Below are 21,332 nucleotides of genomic sequence, written 5' to 3' on the forward strand. Positions count from 1 at the left end.
CCTCTGTCACATCACCCCTCTGTATGTCCTCTTTCACTACATCCATGAATCTTCTCTGAGTTCTTCTTCTTTTGCTGCTGCCCAGTAGTTCCATCTTCAACAACTCATGTCCAGTAAATGGTAAATGGCTTGTATTTGTATAGCGCTTTACTAGTCCCTAAGGACCCCAAAGCACTTTACACAACCAGTCATCCACACATTCACACACACATTCACACAGTGATGATGGCAGCTACATTGTAGCCACAGCCACCCTGGAGCGCACACTCCAGGGTGGCTGTGGCCACTATCCACTATCCCTCCTCTGCACATGCCCAAAACGTCTCAACCTTGCTTCTCTAACTTCTTCAGACATCTCAAGTTGTGCTGCCACTCTGCTACGCTCACTTATAATCTTGACCATGCGGGTCACTTCCAACAAAAATCTTTCCATCTTCACCTCTGCCACCTCCAGCTTGGCCTACTGTCTTTATGTCAGTACCACCATCTCAAAACATCAAAGCAGGCCTTGCTTCCATCTTGAAAGTTTTCCTTTCTCTTGTTGCTATCCCTCTTTCAGAAATCACCCCAAAAATCATATACAACTATTTCCACCCCGCCTGAGTCTTGCACACTGCCCCTGGCTTTGGAGGTTGTCGACCTGAGGTATGTAAATTCATCCACCGTCACTACATCTATGTCTCGTTGCATCTCTGTCTCCCTCTCATCCACACAAGTACATCCTGTCTTGTTTAAAGGCATTCCTCTTCTCTCCAGTGAATACCTCCACCTCTTCAGGCTCTCTTCCACATCGATATACGTAGACCAGGTTAATTTACATTTATCTTTACTGCTCCAGAAAGCAAATGCATTGTTTCTCCTTAGCACTGTTCCCCAGTGCCCCAGAGTGGATTACTGAAGAACATATATGAGTAAAGTATGCACAGGGTATGTAAAGTACTCTCGAGAGTGCACATTAAGTCAGTAAACGCACCACTTCAACACCCTGGAGAATTTTTTTGTTGTTTTAATCAGTGAAAACTGCTCCTCCTCATCAGCCCTTACATCTTGATGTTGATCATGAGATCTTATCTTGCCTCGTACTTATATTTGAGAACGACCAAAGCTCTCATGAATGTCCGCAGACTGATAGAAAGATAAACAACAGTGAGTGATTTAGCCTGCTGAAAAGAAATGATCATCATTAGAAAAAATAAGATTTTTAGAAACATACATCTATGAATTATATCATTTCATAAATGGCAAATGCTACAAGCATGTTGTACAAGTTGTATACAACTTGTATATATCTGTGTATCTTTTATTCTAAAGTCATTTTAATGTAAAAATCTACATATTGCTAATGAAGAGATCCCATACTGTCTTTCAATGTTCTTGTAACAGTGACAATAAAGGTCTGTCTGTCTGTCAATAGCTCAGTGTCTCTTCTATAAATGGCCGTCAAGTGGTAACCCTATAAAGCCAAAGCAAAAGCACCAAAACCCTCAAATTCTCACTTAAGACTGGTTTCAAAAATAGGTTATGTTTACAGTCTTTCATGTTCTTTAGATTAGGGGAAAAATGATTGAGTGTGCTGCTATTTTCATTATTATTCATCACTTGGTCACTCTGACTTACAGGGACATATAGCCTGTAGCTGTTGATCTATCTGACATTTCATATAATTTGCAGTGTATAACAGATGGTCCAAAAAGTCTGTAGAAATGCAATGCTAGACTGTATTATTTTTATTTAGTATTTCAGTATCATAAAAAAGAAATTAGCAGGTATCTGTGTTTTTGCAATACAGCCATGTATGCATCTTTCTATTTAGGGTTTTGCGTTTTAGTTGATAACTTTAGCTGCCTCTCATCCAAAGATGATATAATGACACAGAAAGATGGCCAGAAAGCTAAAGTTGAAGTCCACAGATCAGTGGGTGATATTGATATAAAATAAATTTCGTGTGCCCTGGAAGGTTAAATGTCCTTTTATAAACAGCAAAATATATCAGTCATGAGATTTGATAGTGTTATTTTATAAACATGCCTACATTGTATTATTTGAGGAACCGCTTCTGAATTGTGTGAAACGCACATAATGAAGAGCAACAGAATGCATTCAAATTCAACAATGTAATGCCTCATTTCGTCACGTTGCCTTGTTAGTCCACTTTAATGCTCTCCAAAAGGAAAGGCATGATAGAGATTACAGCCATTTAAGAGAGCTATTATATGAGTCCTTTTCATCACTGTTCTCATTCTGTCACGACAAAACTTTTAAATCGTTATGCTTACAATCTTTGGAACCTATGAAGCTATTCATAGCGATCAAGGTTTCCCTTGTATGACGAACACCATACCAACCATCAGCAGCCCAACACAATGTCTTTCACTAACCCCAGAAGTAAATTTTTTACCCTCTCATAAGAAAAAAGAAATGATAATTTTTACCTTATTCTTTCTCTCCATAGGCAAAAGGCTGGCCTTGAAGTTCTTAGAATAATAGGCTTGTCCCCTGAGCTGGAATGCAATCTCCTTTCAATACAGCATTTGAGATATTTTTTTTTTCCTTAAACATTCAGATGATTTTGACAAGCATTAATCTAGCTTAGAACTTGATTTGAAGTGTTCTGTAATTGATTTCTGTGGGCAAGTACTGCAACTTTCCAGAGAAAGGATCGCCCAATACAAACCAAAAACAAAAGCTTTCTACGATTGCACAGTGTGGTTGTTAGTTAAAGTGAGTTATCTAGATTCACTCTTACATGGATGTCATGGGTGAACTATTGCACTATTTTGAAATTACAATAGAGAATATTTGTATGTGTTCAATTGTGCACAGAAGCTTTGTGTTGTAGGTAATGGCCTCTGAGCTGTTGTAAAGCTGGGTAATTATGACACACTTTTTGAATGGATTTTAATTAGTTAATGGCTAAAGGCTCTCAATCACCTGTAAATGACTTATAATGAAGTTTAGAACAAAAGCGTTTTAGTGCCTGCCAGAGTAATTAGTTTGCTTAAAATGAAATATAAGTCCAAAGGCTTTAATATACCCTTTAAAGTCTCCATCAGATGTTCAAGGCCGCTAACCTGTCTCAGTAGGTTGAAATGACCGGAATGTGACAACATTATGTTCAACTATGTCATTTACTAATTACACATAGACAGGAAAGATGTAATAACATTGGTGAGGTGACTCTTGACATTTTATTTGATGGTAAAAATGTTCAGTTCCAAAAAGGACGATAATGGCCTGTAATAATACACGAAGAATATCATAAGAATCAAGATTTATAATTTTGCAAACATTGACGTTTTTGTCCATCAATAATCACTGAATTTTGCAGTAATTTAGGGTATAAACACACTAAATTACCCTTACCCTTGACCTTCCCAAAGTGTGGCGGCCGCCCCCTAGGGGGGGCACAGAGCCATTGCAGGGGGGGCGCGGCCAAACCAACTTCATTCTAAGCCAAAGACTAGAAAATATGGTGAAGCATATCTTCCCTTTGGTTTCACCTGCTGAGGTAGGTCTCCCCTGCAGAATTGGTCTTCACAGCACGCGCTGGGCTCTCCAAATCACGGACAAACAGCATCCCACATTCTTGATTTTTAGTTCACAAACGCTTGTTGTAATAACTAACTACTCCTGACATTTTGGAGATGTTAGCTCTTTATACAGTAAAGTTACAGTGGGATACAAATAATATCTGGCTCATCCTGCCACGATTTGTCCCCCCTGTCTAAATCACGGACAAACAGGATCCCACAGCTGTTTATGTTTTTAAACCTATTTTGCACAGAGAGGCATTTTTTGAAATGGCATGTAAAATAATCACACCGTGACGCCTCTGCCTTTGTAAATGGAGGGACAGTAACTGCATGTTTATATGTAAGCGTGTAAAACCTGAAGATAGAGACAACATACTGTTAACCTGACTATCTGCCATTCTGCAATTCCTCTCATGTAAGCAATAACGTGGCGCACAGCTGACGTGAAAAAAGGTACATACCTTTAACGTTGCATGACAAACTCTGCATTCCTCGTCCACACCTAAACGCAAAAAACGAGTTTTAAAAAATCTCCGTTTTCGTTTATTCGAAACACCGTTTACGGGTGGACGAAACAGCTGCGTTTTCAAAAATACCCGTGTAGGTGCGGACGTAGCGTAAAAGAGTTATAGTAGTTTATTTTCTTGCTACCTGCAGATTACTTGTATTTGCTTAATTGTTTACTAAATGTTTGAGGTGTGAAATAAACCGCAATTGAGCAAAATATGGGTGTGTGTGGTTGGAGGATGTGTAAGTGCGTGCGTGTGTGTGCGCGTGCACGAGGGGGGGCATGAACATTTTTCTGTAAAACAAAGGGGGGCCCAGCGAAAAAAGTTTGGGAACCACTGCTTTAGGGCAATAACACATTTCAGTAGTGTAGGCTTTGTTATTATGATATAGTATTTATCAGATTGTAAGAATAACACTAATATATCCCAGTTCCAGCAAGCATATGTACCAACACCTCCTCGTGCTGTATTGACAACCAGGCCTATTATTAAAGTTGTTCATCTTCCCTCAAGTGTTGCTGGAGTTCCTGCTTTGTGAATTATTTTATCCTCTCCATGCACCTTGGAAGCAGGCGAAGTTGTGCCAGAAAACTTTTTTGCCGTTGACAACCAGTTACAAATTTCGTTCGACTAACAAAGACCAAAACTAAATATATTTCCTGCAGCAGGGCCAAAGCCAGGCTTTAGAAATTGATGAGGTCCAGAATTTTTTGTCTTAATGTATATTTAAGATGTAGTACCTGTGCTCCAGTGACCAGCAGAGACTAGGTCCTAAAGTTGCAATGCAATAAAAAACAGAAATTTGAAAAACTTTTGCAGGAGCAACTGTGTATACAGAAATATGGAGAATGTGGCGCCTGAAGCAATGAAATACAACAAAATAACAAACAGGAAAATAAAGAAATGTTTTAATTATCTTTGTACTTGAAATCAAAACAACACCAGCGAGCATTCCTCACAACTCGTACCTCAACCTAACCCCAGAAACACTATCCAGTAAGATGGACTGTAGGGTGTGTTATAACTTCATTGAATTCTCATACAGTCTGTTAAAAGTAAAAAACATTTAAAGTATCACTTTTACTGTCTTATTTTATTTTTTTTAATCACTAAGATCCAGACGGATGCTATTTTGATTATTTGGATGTTGGTCAAATAACGTAGAGTCTTGGGACGAGGGGAGAACTGGGAGGGGGAAGTAGAAAACATGGCTTTTCACAAACTGGTAGAGCAAGAAGACAAATTCCTGGCTTGTAGCTTATCTTCATATTATCAAACCAGCTCTTTTAAGCACGCCAGTACATACTGTACTTTCATACATACAGATGTTTGGCCTTTTACTGGTTTCAGTCGAGCACAGCTGTGTGTTCATGGGTCTTTTCTAGTTTATGAATGCTAGAGGGGTGAGTGACTATAGTTGAATTTGGGTATTTGGACCCAAATTTCATTAGATATAGTTTTGGTTTTAATTGTCACAATTATGTACTGTGTGTTGGTATTCCTATATATAACAGCATAAATTCCAAAAATATATGTCTGGCTGAACTGATTCATCTCTGCCTCACCTGAATGGCATTACTGTATGTTTTTAACCAGATGGCAGTTTATAAATAAATAAATAAAAGCATTTTGCTTTCCTGTGGATGGTGAATTGAAAAAATATGATATTCTAGAATATAAGTCTGCTTCCATTATTTAACTCCGTCATTACAACCTTCATTCATCATCTCTTGCATCTTTGTCAGTGCTTTGATCTATTACTCTCTTCACTTACGATGCCATTAAGTGTTGTTAAGAGATCAGTTGGACACAAACAAAAAGTCTCTATCTTGAGAATAATAACAAAGCCTGCAAGTAGATGGGTTCAAAAATGAATATCTGTGTGCAAAGAGGAAATTAGCAATCAAACTAACTGGTTGCCAGCAGTCATGTAAAAATGTGAAAGTATAGTCAGACGCATTAACACAGTACTTACTGTACTCATATTATTTTAGGACACAGGAGGTCTAGCAAGAAAGAAATTTTAAAAAAAGAAAGGAACTTAAATTGCACAATTTACATTCATTTGTATGACTCACGTCTTTTGTTACAGAACCAGTTATTTAATATACCAGTGAGATATAAAGGTTTTTATACCAAAGAAGCTGAAAATGCAAGAATATGCTGAGAGGAGACGGAGCGTTCTCTACCGTGGCTCCTAAGCTTTGGAATAATCTTCCTTTATTATTTTATCGTATTTATTATTCTTATGGTATCTATTATGTTTCTATTGTTCAGCACTTTGGTCAGCCTTGTGTGTTTTTAAAGTGCTATATAAATAAACAATGATGATGATGATGATGATGATGAGCAACATGTAACCTAAATTGTACTATACCACCATACTCACCTTAATTAATGCTACAGTATTTTATTTAATGATGGTTAATTTTGTTTTTTAATCACAGTTTTGAAATAAAATTAATTATATGGCATTACATTTTCTTGTTTAGCGCTTAAAATAACACTTATACAGCATATCATCATTTTACGTCATCATTTTGCAGTTCTTAAGAATTGAAAATAAAAGTACACTGGGGAAATTTGATAATAAAATTAACGTTTATGATATATTACAGAGATGAACTAATTAAATAGAAATCCAAGCATTTTTTCTGATTTCTGTACAATATTTAAGAGAAATTCTTGGGTGGATTTTAGTGGTTACTTCAAAAGTTACACATTTGAACAAATTTGTCTCGTAAAAGGCTTTTGACATTTTTGTTATTTCTGGTGTCATGACGACGAAAAACATGCCACTATGGTTCATACCGTCAGAAATGATGACAGTTTTGTTTTCATGGCATATTTTGTCTTCCTTCAGTAATTTTCTTTATTCCTTTAAAAAAAAAAGTAACAGCAAAAACAGACAACAGCAAATAGCCCGGGAATATACGTGCACGCGCAGCGCACGTGGCTCGTCACTGTGTGACTTATGGAGGTAGATTATCTGTGTGCTGCGTGCGTGTTTGCATCAGTGACCATGTGATGGATAAGTCTCGTTAAACTTTGATTGTACTGGATGCCTTCCTGGCAGGGACACGATAAGAGTGCAGATGTGCTACTTGTTATTATTATGTGTGATTCTGTGCAGGTATCTGTGTTTGTGTGTGAAAGTAACCCTCGTGTCATGCATTGACTCGATAACAGATGTGTGAACAACACTCACAAACAGGCACTTCAAAGGATCTGTGGAAGTTAATGAATCAGTCTGTGTTTGTGTAGCACAGTCTTGTAAAACATTTCTGATTTTTCAATAGAATAGAATAGAATAGAATAGAGGCTTTATAGGATTTGTGACTTGTTGTCAGATGTAGTATAAAAAACAATATCATAGGCTACGTCCTAGCATTTCTCCTGTGAAAAGCACTGCTTGTCTCCACAGATATTTGAGTTCTTGCTGCTCAGTTTATTTGATGTGCACACTGACAGTATTTGCTGTGCTATGCTAGGGTTTGTTCAGAATTTTCACATCCGTTTTCCGCTTCACACAGATGAGTCTAGGTAAGGGTTGATTGCTTTCTCCATCTGATGCCAGTGAGAGAGTTCATTTCTCTGATATATTATTTCTGCTTTGAACCTCCAGTTTTTTATTCTCTGACCAGGAAAAGTGAGTGCAGAGTACCAAGATCACACTTAATTATCAGCTGTGAGAATTCTTGTTGACATATTTGTCTGATTTATTGGTGTATTGAATGACATGCCATTTATGTGGCTGTAAGACTGAAATTAAATGAAATAATTTTGTAAACTAATATTATTGTGAACAACATGAAGGACAACTTCACTTTGTTTGACTTCTTTTTGGTAAATCGCTGAAGATGAAATTCATTCATGTAAATACTGCATTGTACTTAAAAAATATATTGCATGCTGCAGAGAAAATTTAAAAAAATGACAATGTAGAAGTGTTACCCCCCCAAAAAGTGTATAAATTGCAACCATGTTTTCATTATTTAAACAGGAGACAAACACAGTTTGAATAACTGCAATAACTGATTACTTTTGAATTGGTAAATGGTAAATGGCCTGCATTTGTATAGCGCTTTTCTAGTCCCTAAGGACCCCAAAGCGCTTCACACTACATTCAGTCATTCACACATTCACACACACATTCACACACTGGCGATGGAAAGCTACATTGTAGCCACAGCTGCCCTGGGGCGCACTGAGAGAGGCGAGGCTGCCGGAGGTCAGAGGATTGGATTACATTATGGATTACATTAAATTTGAATTTCAAAACTTACACAACAGTGGCTTTTGGGGGTCAAGTTGTTCACTGTATTAGGAGGAGGGTTGATATCAGTTTGATCTCTGTACATCCAGGAGAGCAGAATGTGGTTGGCGCAGCTGAAGGTGTATGTGGAGGTCAGCCTCTGCCAGAGGAGAGCTGCATCTCTGGGGATCTTAAAAGTTGTCTAATTCATATTGTGTCTTTGTTGCTATCTTGTTAATGCGATCCATTTGCAAGCCATTCAGGAATTAGTTACTTTTGTTCAGAGTTGCAAGACATGTCTTCACTATGAAGACTCTATAGAGTGCTACATACGTTTAACCAGCGCAAACACTGGCTCATGTGAATAATTAGGAAAGTAATTTAAGTAATTTATACATTTTCTTGCAGTCCCTCAGAGTTGATGTAAGTCAGGTGGTGTAAGGCAGGCCTTACATCTACTGTGGGAGTTGTGTAGTCGTGTCAGATTTTTTACATTTTTTTATTAGTGATTTACTTTGGTGATCAATGCATGTGATTATAATCATTTAATAATGGCCAAACTGTAATTAAAATACAACTTTGCACCATTTTGTTATGACAAAAAATTTGAACTAACAAATTAAGGTTTACTAAGGTTGCTAAATGTGTCTCACTCTGTGGATGATGCACTGAGGCAATGAGAGAAAGTAACTACAACTGTAAGTAGGGATGAGAATCGAGAATCTTCCTAGTATTCAAATTCCTTGGAATTGTTAGTCTACTTGCTAGTGGTGTGCAATACTGCAAATTTTGGCATCGATCCGATACTAAATAAATTCAGGGCCTGTATTGCCGATACCAATACTTTTAACTTACAAAGGGAGCTTATTTAGGGAAGAGCAGTGTGTGATGATTTATGAGATGAATCATCATGAAATTGCAAATTCTGATTTTAACAACCACTGTGATTTTTAATTTCCACAATAATTAGTTAACACAACAGAAGACACCTTTCAGCTTTTCAAGTGTTTTGAAACAGGTTTTTTTTTTTTTTTTTTTTTGCAAAACGGGGGGGGGGGGGGGGGTTGTAAATGTAAATATGGTAATTCCTGTTTATAAAGCACGTTGGGTCAACTTCTGTTGTTTAAAGGTGCTATAGGATATAAATAAAATAGACATGACAGTCAGCACAAAAAGATTCAAATATTATGAATCTATGAATATTATATATATATATATATATATATATATATATATATATATATATATATATATATATATATATATATATATATATGTATATATATATATACATATATATATATATATATATATATATATATATGTATATGTATATATATATGTATATGTATATATATGTGTATATGTATATATGTATATGTATATATATGTGTATATGTATATATGTATATGTATATATATGTGTATATATATATATATGTATATGTATATATATGTGTATATATATATATATGTATATGTATATATATGTGTATATATATATATATATGTATATGTATATATATGTATATATATATATATGTATATACATGTATATGTATATATATGTGTATATATATGTGTATATATATATGTGTATATGTATATATATGTGTATATGTATATATATGTGTATATATATATGTGTATATGTATATATATGTGTATATATATATATATGTGTATATGTATATATATGTGTATATATATATGTATATGTATATATATGTGTATATATATATATGTATATGTATATATATGTGTATATATATATATGTATATGTATATATATGTGTATATATATATATATGTATATGTATATATATGTGTATATATATATATATATATAGTACATGTTAGAATAATTTATTTAAATCAATTCAGTGGGCTTCATGCTGAACTTAGAGGCTAGAAACAAAGTATGGATCCTATCACGATGGTATCGATCCAATACCAATACCAGCGTTGGTATCGATACTATCGATCCTGCTTATGGATTCTTGCACATGCGCTACAATCAGCTGATTTCAGTTGTCAGAGGAGGAAAACAGTAAGGGATTTTACAGTGTTGAAATGTACATAACTTTTATTTTTATAGCACAAAAGAACGAGGCTGCGATGTGCAGACTGGATCCAGGACAGAAACAACTGCATTGTGTTGCTAACACAACTTCAACTCTTTGCAAGCTCCTGCACAGCCAGCATGCTAACACTAAGTTAGGCAAGAACCCAGAGTCGCGCTAAAGCTGAGTGACAGCCCAGGACCGAGGTCAGGTGAGCTGAGGTGAAGCCAGCTCCCGCTGAACTACATCAGGTAACAAATGGAGCAGTCAGGCTGCAGCCTCCGCTTCAATCTGTTTTTTTTTCTATTTATATATCTATATATCTAAATTGTAGAGTAAGGCAATACAATCTTGTTCATGTTTCTAAAGTAGAATCACCTTGAAGATCTCTTTAAAGTCTCTTTGTGCTGGTTTCATTTTTGCTTTGTGCTCATACCTTAATATGAGAAGGATCATCTGTGTCCTCATAGGTTAGAGATTTGTGTTGGTATGTGGGACTGTAGCTTTCGGTTTATATTCTTAAATGGTAATTATGAGACTTCCTCTTGGGAGTAATTAAGTAATGTACTGCATTACTTTTAAGAAAAGTGTGGGGAAAATATCTCAACATCCACAAATATTTCACCCAACTCATGTAATCTGCAGGGATGTAATGTCTTTGATATGCTGTCTAGAGATGGTGCTGGCTCTCAAAATGTAGCCAATGAGAATGTTACGGCCCTAGCAGGGCCTCCTCCTGAAGGTGCTTGTGTGGGCGTGTCCCACCACCTCTTCTGCCTGAGGTGCCACCTTTCCCTTTTACACAGCTGACTCACATCAGTAATTAAAAGTATTTAAGCCCAGGGAAAGGTGAGCTCTGGGCCAGAGTGCCATTAGTGTGGTTACAGCTAGTGAGCTGCTCACTTTTGACTGACTTTGTGCTTTATTGACTAACATTTGAGTTTTGTTTGTTTACGGTGATAGCGGCTTGTCCGTCTCTTTTAGTTAGTTTTAATAGAAACTTTGATAAAACTCTTTAATTTAACCCTTATGCCTTTTTGTCTCCTTTTTCTGACCCGGACACTTTTTGATACCTCCCCCTCATCACCTAGACCCCTCAGGGGAACGTAACAGAGAATGATAAGGAACTGAATCAATAAGTGATATTGTAGAGGAAGAGGAATTGCTCAATTCTTATCAATTCCCATCCTTAGCTGTAGGTATAATTTCTGACTCTTCATGTTCTAATTCACAGTGACTATATCATTAAGAATATGTTTCATGCTGGTGTGTTATAGTTCTCCTCAGATGCAGTTCAAATGTAAATATATTACATTGAAATCTTTTATATCCAACTTTTGTTACTTCGGCTACTCACATTATTAATAAGGAATAAATTAAACAAAAAGATTATGTGTGATTACAGGTTAAGATAAGATTATTTTTACAGCTAGTTGGTAAATTCACATTGTGATCGTCATTTATGGTGTTTACTTAGTGTATTCCTTTGATGCTTTGCTGTTTGTTAATTTCCTTCTTTTGCCTTGTTCTCACTTCCTGTTAATTTTGATAGTTAACTTTTGCGTCTTACTTTTTTACTTCCTGTTTTTGTTCTTTTCCTGCCTTTCTGGTTGCTATTTCTCATTAGTGTTCCCAGCGTTCTCTCATTTAGTTCCCTGTCTCTGCCTCAGTCTTTTATCTTCTGTTTTTTCACATGTTCTCTGTTTTTTTGCTTCTTACTTTATTCCTCTTCTGTTTGAACCACATTACTGGATTTTTGTCATTTCCTGAACTGTCAGATTATTGCAGCTCCAACCATTTGCTCCAACCATTTTTGACAATGTCCTGCATTCAGGTCATCACTTTCATAAAAAAATATGTCAACACGTATCTCGGATCCAAGTTTCATAAACATGCGTGATAGAATCTGTCCTATCTGAAAGACAGTGTGACGAAAGGACGATTTTAAAACTGTTGTTTTTAGCACAAAGCAGAATCCTTACCTTCCCACACACAAAAAGGGGAATAACAAAAACAGTCTGTGCATTACTGAAAATTATTGCCTGTCTTGTGATGGGATCAAATTTGAACTACATATGACAGAAAGTTTTATGAGTATATCTTGGAGCGCTGTCTGCTACCATTTTGTCTAAATCTATATAAAAATATTCCAAAGCATTTAAGACCACTCATGTGGTAGTTCCAGCTGCAACAAGTGTCCCAGAACGTTTTACTACAATAACACCCCAAATCCCCTGAACAACAAACACTACACTATTATGGCCGGTAAAAAAATCTGCTTAGGCCTGCCACTGGAGAAAACACACAAAAACTAATCAGGAAATATTATACAGCTCATAAAATAGTTAATTTTACTGGATACATTGATGGCTTTTTGTACCACAGCCCACGCCTTGGCACAAAGCTTTCATTAAATATACTTTTGGATAGTTACACAATTTTCTTCCCTTTTCAATAAAGCACATCAGAAGGGAAATGGCCTGTTAAAGTGTGACAAAGAGCACATAATGATAAAAAATAGAAGAAAACTAAATGGAATAAAAGTGCTGAGCAGTAAGAAGTGCTAAGGAGACTTTTTCTGAGCACAGGGGACATCTCAGGGTTAAAGAAACAATAGAGTTTATTTGGAGAAGGAAAGCAACAGCGAGACACCCAAATGGGAGAAAGGGTAATGGATAAAATGTTGTATTGCATCAGTGTGGCGTCACCTATAGTAAAAACAGCGCAGTGAGATTCATTGAGATTCTTTTAAATGACAGGTTGCCCAAAGCTACCATTAGATATTTGTTTGAAATCTAGATAGACCTGTTTGGTATGCTGGTTAAGCAAGTAGCTTGCTAGGCCCACAAGCAAGCAGTTAAAAAATGACCTTGTTTTTTTGTTTGTTTGTTTGTTTTCTTTCTTCTTCTTTTTGTCAAGCCCTCTGTAACTGTGAGAGGATCATTGAATCAAAGAACAGAATGAATTTCTGTCTCACTTTCACTTAAGGAAATGATAAACCAAACAATATGCAGAACTTATTGTTAAGTTAGACTCAATATTATTGTTTTAGACGCTTACACGCTTAAAATTTATTAAAATTAATTAAATGAATTTGATATTTAATTTATCATCTAAATCATCTAAATGTCTTTTGTCTCCCTGACACATATTTTCTCTGTGTGGTAATCTTGTAGTTAGTCATGCTTACAAGTTCCTTTATATTTAAAAGAAACGTATGAGTCATGAACTCTAAACTATTTACTGTCTTCCATAAGCTTGATATTGCTAATCATGTCTGATCTTATCTATTAGGTAAATGTGCATTAGGTGACTCATGCCAAGATAGATCAACAGCATAATTAGCCCACTCTGCAGCCGTTTGCTTTAACCAAACTTCAAACATCAAGTACAACAGTACAAAAAATGCAGTAGAATATCGGGCATGAACATTGTAAACATGTACTTCCCGACTCAGTTGTTTCCACTTAACCGATCAAGTCAGATGAATCCACAAACAGCAGCAATGTAAACAGGAGACAGAGAAAGGAAACGCCAAATCTGTGGCACACATGGGTTTACAGATAGCCTCTATGATCATGAACTCAAATGGACTAGAAAAGTAGAATGTTCTGGTGTCGATAAATGTGCTTGCCCAATCATGCGGATAAACACACAGCCCTAGCCTAACCCTGAACAGGTTGCTGGAAGTCCAGAAAACCTTTGGCATGTAATGCCAACTCTCATTGAACAGTGAGAAAATTTAAATGTGAACTATAATAGCTACTTTTTTATTAGCGTTATCATGCCTTGATACAGGGTCTACAGCAATTTAAACATGTTTTTGACATATCAAACCAGCAAGTAGTGTTAAAGTGATTGTTTGAATATAACGGTATTTCTCAGGGTGTAAGTGCAACAATCCACCAGTGCTTTGTCAAATGGCAGTTTTGGCAGCATTGTTTCATTTAAAGTGGAAAAGAGAGGACAGGCAGTTTTGAGATCATTTTAACCGGGCATTGGGCAAATTACAGTGGGGTCCTGCACTGACATACACACACATGCATGAGCACACTGTAGGAGACAGTTCCATCTACACTTTCTTCCAACTCGTTTCAACTTTGTAACAAGAAAAGATTCAGCTTGCCCTGTTCTGTGGCTCAGTCACAAATAACCCAACCACACAACCAACACATGCCACACGTGCACGCGGTGTTCTGCACTCGTGTTGAATCTTGAACCTAAACTTAAATCTTCAGCTTCTTTACCTTTAAAACCAAAAATCAACTTTTTGCATTGTACTTGAAAAAAATGTAATAATGCAAGTGAACAAAAGTGAACAAAGACACGCTTAAAGGGAAAATTTGTACATAATTGCACAACTCAAATATACTTTAAACACCTTTGTTTAAAGGTGTTTAAACAACCTGTGTAATCACTAGCGCCTTATACGATCTGCATTTTTACTCACAGTAGATTTTCTCGCTGATCTCATTACAAAGGTCAATGATATTACAACATAAGTCTTTTTTATGATGAACAGGTCTCCACAATTGGAGACATTATCATTAGCGCATCTATATTCACATCTATTTTCTCAAAAATATGGTCACTAGTTTTTGAAAAAGGACCCAAATACCAATATAAATAATTAAGACAAAACATAAGACGATATGAGTTCAGCTATAAGACACAACATCACTTAAAATGGGTGAAGACAGGAGATAAAGGTAACTGGTTTATATGCCAGTTACCTTTGCAGCACCACTCCTCTGTTCGGCTAGTAAAGTCAGTGTTGTGCAAAAAATGATTGCTCGTATTTAAATTGCTATATATACGTTTTTGTGTCTATAATATGTGAAACGTGTGAAATGTATCCCTCATGAATGATATCAAGTCATCTTGAGCCACAATCAACATTCCTGTAACAAGGTAGAAGCCGGACTTATCCAGTTAAAAAAAAACAAAAAACCTCGTTGACATTAAAAATATTTTTTTGGCCTAAGAGGACAGCAGAAATTGCAACAAATATAACAATAGTTGTGTAAACATATTTTAAGTGCACAAAAAGGACCAGATTGGTTATAATGTAAGTACAATAACACAGAGTTATGAAGATACTTGAAAAACAGGTAATTTTAATTTTATATATAACCCCTTTGTAGGAAAAATATTACACATAAGAAACACACCAGTGTGTATATAATCCTTAATTTATTATAAATTATATATAATTATATCCTTAATTTAAATCAATAAGTCGAAAGGTTTGCAAGAGATTCACTTTTTCAATTTAATTGTTTAAATCATTTTTGTTTATATTGCACCAAATCTCAACAACAGTTGTGCGGTGCATTGGAAAGAGTTCCTGGTTTAAACTTGTGACTTGCTGTGATAGCCAGTCATTTGACTTGAGTTTAATATGGCCTAAAAGTACAGTTTAGCATAGATAGTGACAGAAATAGACCAGGTCAGTAAATGACTTTGATGTTGCGCCTAGAACCCAGTTTTCAGTATTGAACCTTTGTTCAGTAGAGGTTCTTTTAACTTGAAATTTGACCAAATTCTCTATGAAGTTACTGTGGCTGACCTCCTGCCCTATTCATCTGCTCCGTGGAGCTTCATGTGGCTTCTGCAGTATGTTGCATTTGATTAAATTAAGTATTTTCTTGAGTGTTTGCAGTCACATCTACCAACCTACTAAGAATATTAAGTAAATAATAAGATACCATCATATCTTTTGGACTCTTCCCACTAGGTAAAGAGGATGAAACGTGTGCTGACCACACTGATAAAGAGATCAGCTCACTGCTTGAGTTTCTCATAAATTATATGTATGTCATGTGTCTGATTTGGTTGCAGAAAAATAATCAGAAAGAACATCTATAATCCTGTTTTTGATATCTCAAAAAAGACATGAGGTTATCATCAAACAGAGCAAGAATAACAAGCTCACTCATAATTACTGAGGGAGTTTGATCAATCTGATCTGATGAAGCATCTTGAGGAAATTATCATGTTTACCACATGGTAATTACCAAGTGGCTGTTTTGATGCTTATGTAAATTAATTTATTAAAAGCTGATTAACAAAACTGATTGAACAAGTAGACTCCAGCTTACATCCTTTAATCATATCCTTGATGAACTCTGAATCATTACATAACATTGCAGCTTCAGAGGACTCGGATAATGAAACTCCCATCAGTGCACCAACTTGTACTCTTTCAGTGAGCGAGCTGTGGCATTTAAGGAGTTATTTAAAAACTGCGGAAAAGTAACTGACATGCAAAAACTTATTTCGACATTAGAAGCAATAAGAAGCATATTAAAGCCTTTCTCTGGCATAGCTCACCCACACGTTTTATCCCTAAAGATGCCACATTGGGCTTCGTTGTAAGACTGTGTGGGTACATAAAGGCCTTGTCCCCATGTATGGACTTTATCCTTTCATCCACAGAAATATTTCAGTTTTATTTTACTGAAAAGATACATTTTTAAAAGAAAAAACCTCACAGGGTTAAGACGCAGTATTCAGAAATTCTGAATTACAGTATTTGCACATAGAGACTCAAAGGAGATACCCACATTTCTTTTCTGACAAGGTCTTATCAGTCACTGAATATCCTTTCTCACTCGGCTGAGCAACCGGTCACTATGTACATGTGATTTTATGTCACCATGGACTTGGACAAAACACCGTTTTGTAATAAAATGCATTAGTGTGATGGTGACCACATATTAATACCCTTCTCCTTGTCTTTTATTCCTTTTTCTTTGCCATTTTCATTAGGTCTGGTAATTCAGAGACATTATTTGAAAATTCGGTAGAGCCTTCCACTTAATCAGCGCTCTGTTTACCCATAAAACACCTGTGTGCGAGTGCAGGTTCCTCACAAAATATGAAGCTTATTGAATCATTAGTCATGAAACGCAGAGGGAAAGGACCATCTTCTTGATTTAATGTTTCAGGCTTGGTTTGTTGCATTTCATTACAAATTATTAGTACGGTTATTCCTTTATTTAATACGATTGCCATTTTAATTTACAAAGCTTGTTTCAACCTTAGTGGGTGGGAGTTGTTCATGTTTCGGAGGTAGAAGATAATCGTTTTTTAAAACCAAAATTATGGTTTGGGAGTTATTAAAGTCAAGGCAACTGGAAAAATGAAAGTTTTTTGGGGGAAAAAGATTGAAACCACCTTGTTATGATGGCTATTTGGATATTTGCTGTGTTGTCATGAGTCAGATGTACTTTATGTGGCTAATATAAACATAAACTGCTGCTAATGGGTGCTTGAATACTTGCTTTTGATGTTGTTTCCCCCTGACTTTAAGTAGACCTTTTATGCTATTTAGACTTGTTTTTCCCTTTCTTTTTGATGGAGCTGAGAGTTGTGTGTGTGTGTGGGAGTGTGTCAGTAATTTTAGGATTAGAATCCAATCTGTTTCTTTCCACAAGCCCCGTGGCTGATGGGAGGTCCCTGTTGCTGAGCTAAATACAATGATTGTTCGAGAAGATAAAATGACATGCTGTCTGAACCTCCCACTGATAATGTCCTAAAAACACCCTCTCTGCCTATCATTAAGTCCCCTTCCCAGAGATTAACAGGGGTAAAACAGATGATTTCCCCACTGCAATCCTGTGCTAAATGTTAAACACACATTATATTCTTTGTAGCGTGCTCTCTGAAAGTGACCGGTGTTATTCATGTGAAAGCGATTGTGAGTGAATGCTGTACCCAAATATCCGACTGGTTGCATATTCATCATATTCATCGAGTGAGTAGAGATTCAGTTTTGGGATTGGGAGCTTTTGGTTAAAAATGTGGAAATATAAACCATCTCAGCTTCTCGGGCTGACAGCCCCTCTCGCTCACAGCGGTGATCATCACGCTTGAGTTCAGCTCGCTGTTACTAACTACTTTTCATACCCCTTAAGCTGATTTTTGTTTCTTAAAAAAAGGCCTAGCACAAAAATCTATGGGCAGTTTCCCACTGCTCTGAGGCGACATCTTGCTTTCCTGGCTCAGGAAGAGCAAGAGTCTCTCTCTCTGTGTCTCTCTCAGCTGTGTTCATTTAGAGAGCAAGCAGCGAGGCTTCAGAGAGACGGCGAAGAAGTAAGAAACGCTCTGTTGCTTCAAACTTTTCTGGGTGAACATTATACATGTAAATGCACCACCACTGTCTTAATGTGGGGTGATTTTTGTCGCTGTTTTCAAAATGCGAATCGTGCTTGCTGAGTGAAATTTCAGTGATTCGCTTTTGATTACCGCCGAAGCAACCAAAGCCCAAAAGACTGCAGTCGGGGCCGCCCCAGGGACGATAAGATTATGCTTTAAAGTATGTGTGGAAGTTGTAGTTAGAGTCTTACTCTATCCATCTAATCAGTATCATCCTCATCAGTCATAATAATTATCATCATCATCATTGTCATAATGATTTTTATTATTGTTCTAGTCGACTCTGATGATGCATTATGATCTTCATCATCTTCATTCTGTTCCATTTGTTTTGCATCTTCCGTGCAAACGTTTCCTCCCACCCCGTTCCTGTTCCCAGCTCACAAATCCCTTTATTAAATCAAATCCTGTGGCCGGAAGCTGCAATACAACCAAGGAGTGGCTAAACCCCCAGAGGTCACAAAACTCTGTGCATCCCTGTTCGCCGCCTGCTCGGTTGTTTGTCAGTGTGTATGCACGTGTGTGCGTGTCCGTTAGCCGCACACAAGCCAACTGAATTTCCCATGGCACCTACATACTACTTAGCCAGAGGGAAAATGCTGTGTGCATTTATGCTTGTGCAGGAAGAGGTTATAAGCTCAGGCCTATAACAGATTAAGGCTGCATGGTGCAATGGTTAGAGAAATGAGAGATACACAATCCGGCAACACTAAGATGCCATATGCCTAGCAGCCATGCTGAGTCTACCCTGACACAAGTGTGTAAACATAATGTCTTTAAGGTGCCATATTTCAAATGTGCGGTCTTTTCTCTTTTCCCATCCAGCCTTACTTTTTGAAGATGCTTCTTCCTTGTTTGTTTTCATCTTCCCTTTTTTAATCCCTTGGCTCTCCTTTCTTCCCCTCTCCTGTCCCTTCCTTCCCTACCTCCCTTTGCTTTTCATGTCTATTTCTTGCTCTCTTTCCTTTTCATCATTTTTTCCTTCAGCTCTCTGGCCTCAGGGCGGCAAGGGCGGCGGGTATCTTATTACTCTGTCTTATACACTAGTTCATCCAGCAGCAGACAAACGCACACGTGCACATTCTCTCACACAAACACACACACACATTGTCCTGAGGCTTGAAGGCTGGTCGTCTTTGATTGAGACTAATGGTGAAATTACACAGACTGCTGTTCTAAACAATAGTCTTCACTCACACTTATCTGGGGCGATGGTACGAAAATTGGAGGCTGGTGGGGGGCTGCGTCGCGATCAGTAGTGCCAACGGGTGCTGGAGGAAATTGGAGCTGAGGAAGGGGGATGACATGCATAACATGTTCCCTCCAACTGTGGTGCATCACTCCAATCACGTCTTCCCTTTCTTGAGGTCATACATACGTTTAGTTTAGTTTGTTAATCAAAAAACAGTCGGGAGTAGCTGCATGACATCTAACAAATTCCAGCCTCCTTACATATTTCTCTAAAATGCCACATGTAAATGCGATGGCACGGTGCGGCAGTGGTTAGCGCTGTCATCTCTGATGATTTAACAAGGTGTGCCCTGCCTCTCAACGCTCTGACTTTAACCTTTTTTTTTAACTCAGCTAATCTACTTAACCAGGGCTATTTGTTGGTGACTGATTTTGTTGATTTGACTGATTGACTGAGACTAATCAAACCCCCCGCTCTCATCAGATTTCATGTGAAATATTGTGGAATTCTGATTGGCTCTCTGAGTCATTCATATCCCATTTCCCCAGCACTTTAATCAATTATAGGAGCAGAGAGGGGAAAAAAACAAACAAAAACCTTTATTTAAAATGAACAAAACAGCTGCAACTTTGGCAGGGACGACGGGCCACATCACTCAAAGTTAGAGGCTGAATGAGGAAAAATGGATTTCAGGACCTTTAAAGTACATCACGGCCTGGCTCAGAGCCATAGCGCTGAATTGCTGGTCCCCCGTGAGACCGAGTTCAAACTCAGATGCTCACGCTGGGATCTTCGAAGTATTTGGTAAATCCTGGTTCAAGAATAAAGGTGACTGGGTTTTTGCACTCATGGGCTCTGAGCTCTGCAGCGCCCTGCCAGAGGATATGAAGCTCACAGAATTGGTAACATTTTTAAATGACCTTTCAAAATCCATCTTTAAAAATGACACCCTTGGTTGCTTGTTGAAATGCCCAAAAGCAAATCTAATAAATTTACATTTGACTGAGCAGGCAAATACTGACTGTGAGCGCAAAGAACGGACAAATATACGTGTAAGACACAATGGTAATCATCCAGTTTCTTTTTTGTTTCATCAAGGATTGTACGTATCCTTATCTTAACTTTTGCTTCCTGTAAGTACTGTCCATACTGGCTTAGCATGATGTTAAGGTCCACATCCACAGTCATCATTCTGCAGAGAAATACTTACCCCATCTCTATATATACCACATTTCATTTGATGCTTCAGTGGTCTAGGCCCGTCAAAATAAATGAGATATACTGAAGGTGTGACCTTATCCCTTGTGCAGGTAGTTTTTGTTCTCATACTCAACTGTATTTCAAGCATGGAGCAGAAAGAAAACATTATATTATTAATAGCAGTAATCGATGAAGTGGTTTGGCCGTGTTCAACCAATGAGAGGCTCTGGGGAAGAGCCCAGTGAGACCTCAATATCTCTCTAAAATGGCTAATGTGTCCAGGGATGGGCGTCCAGGTACACACCGGCTCACTCCTTGGTGGCTGCTTATCGGGGCCTGCAGCCTGGGGCTCGCTCGGGCCACTTTGGGGGTGGCGCCCTCGGCCTCTTGGCCTGGGGCTCGGTCACTCTGGCGCAGCTG

At 37.4% G+C, this 21,332-nt stretch overlaps 1 protein-coding gene across 2 annotated transcripts in view; it reads left to right on the forward strand.

Annotated features, from left to right (window-relative positions):
- The window catches only part of LOC146526191 (neural-cadherin-like), a 381,462-nt gene that overhangs the window by 40,058 nt on the left and 320,072 nt on the right, over positions 1–21,332 (forward strand). The window contains exon 1 of one of the 2 annotated variants that reach the window (XM_085183576.1): positions 278–645. The exons of the other annotated variant lie outside the window; for it this stretch is intronic. The gene's annotated coding sequence lies outside the window, so the exon portion shown is untranslated. Of the gene's footprint in view, positions 1–277; positions 646–21,332 lie in introns of those variants that run through there. 2 annotated transcript variants of the gene reach the window in all.

Source organism: Neolamprologus multifasciatus, chromosome 1 (assembly GCF_963576455.1).
Source record: "Neolamprologus multifasciatus chromosome 1, fNeoMul1.2, whole genome shotgun sequence".
In the NCBI taxonomy this organism is placed as follows: domain Eukaryota; kingdom Metazoa; phylum Chordata; class Actinopteri; order Cichliformes; family Cichlidae; genus Neolamprologus; species Neolamprologus multifasciatus.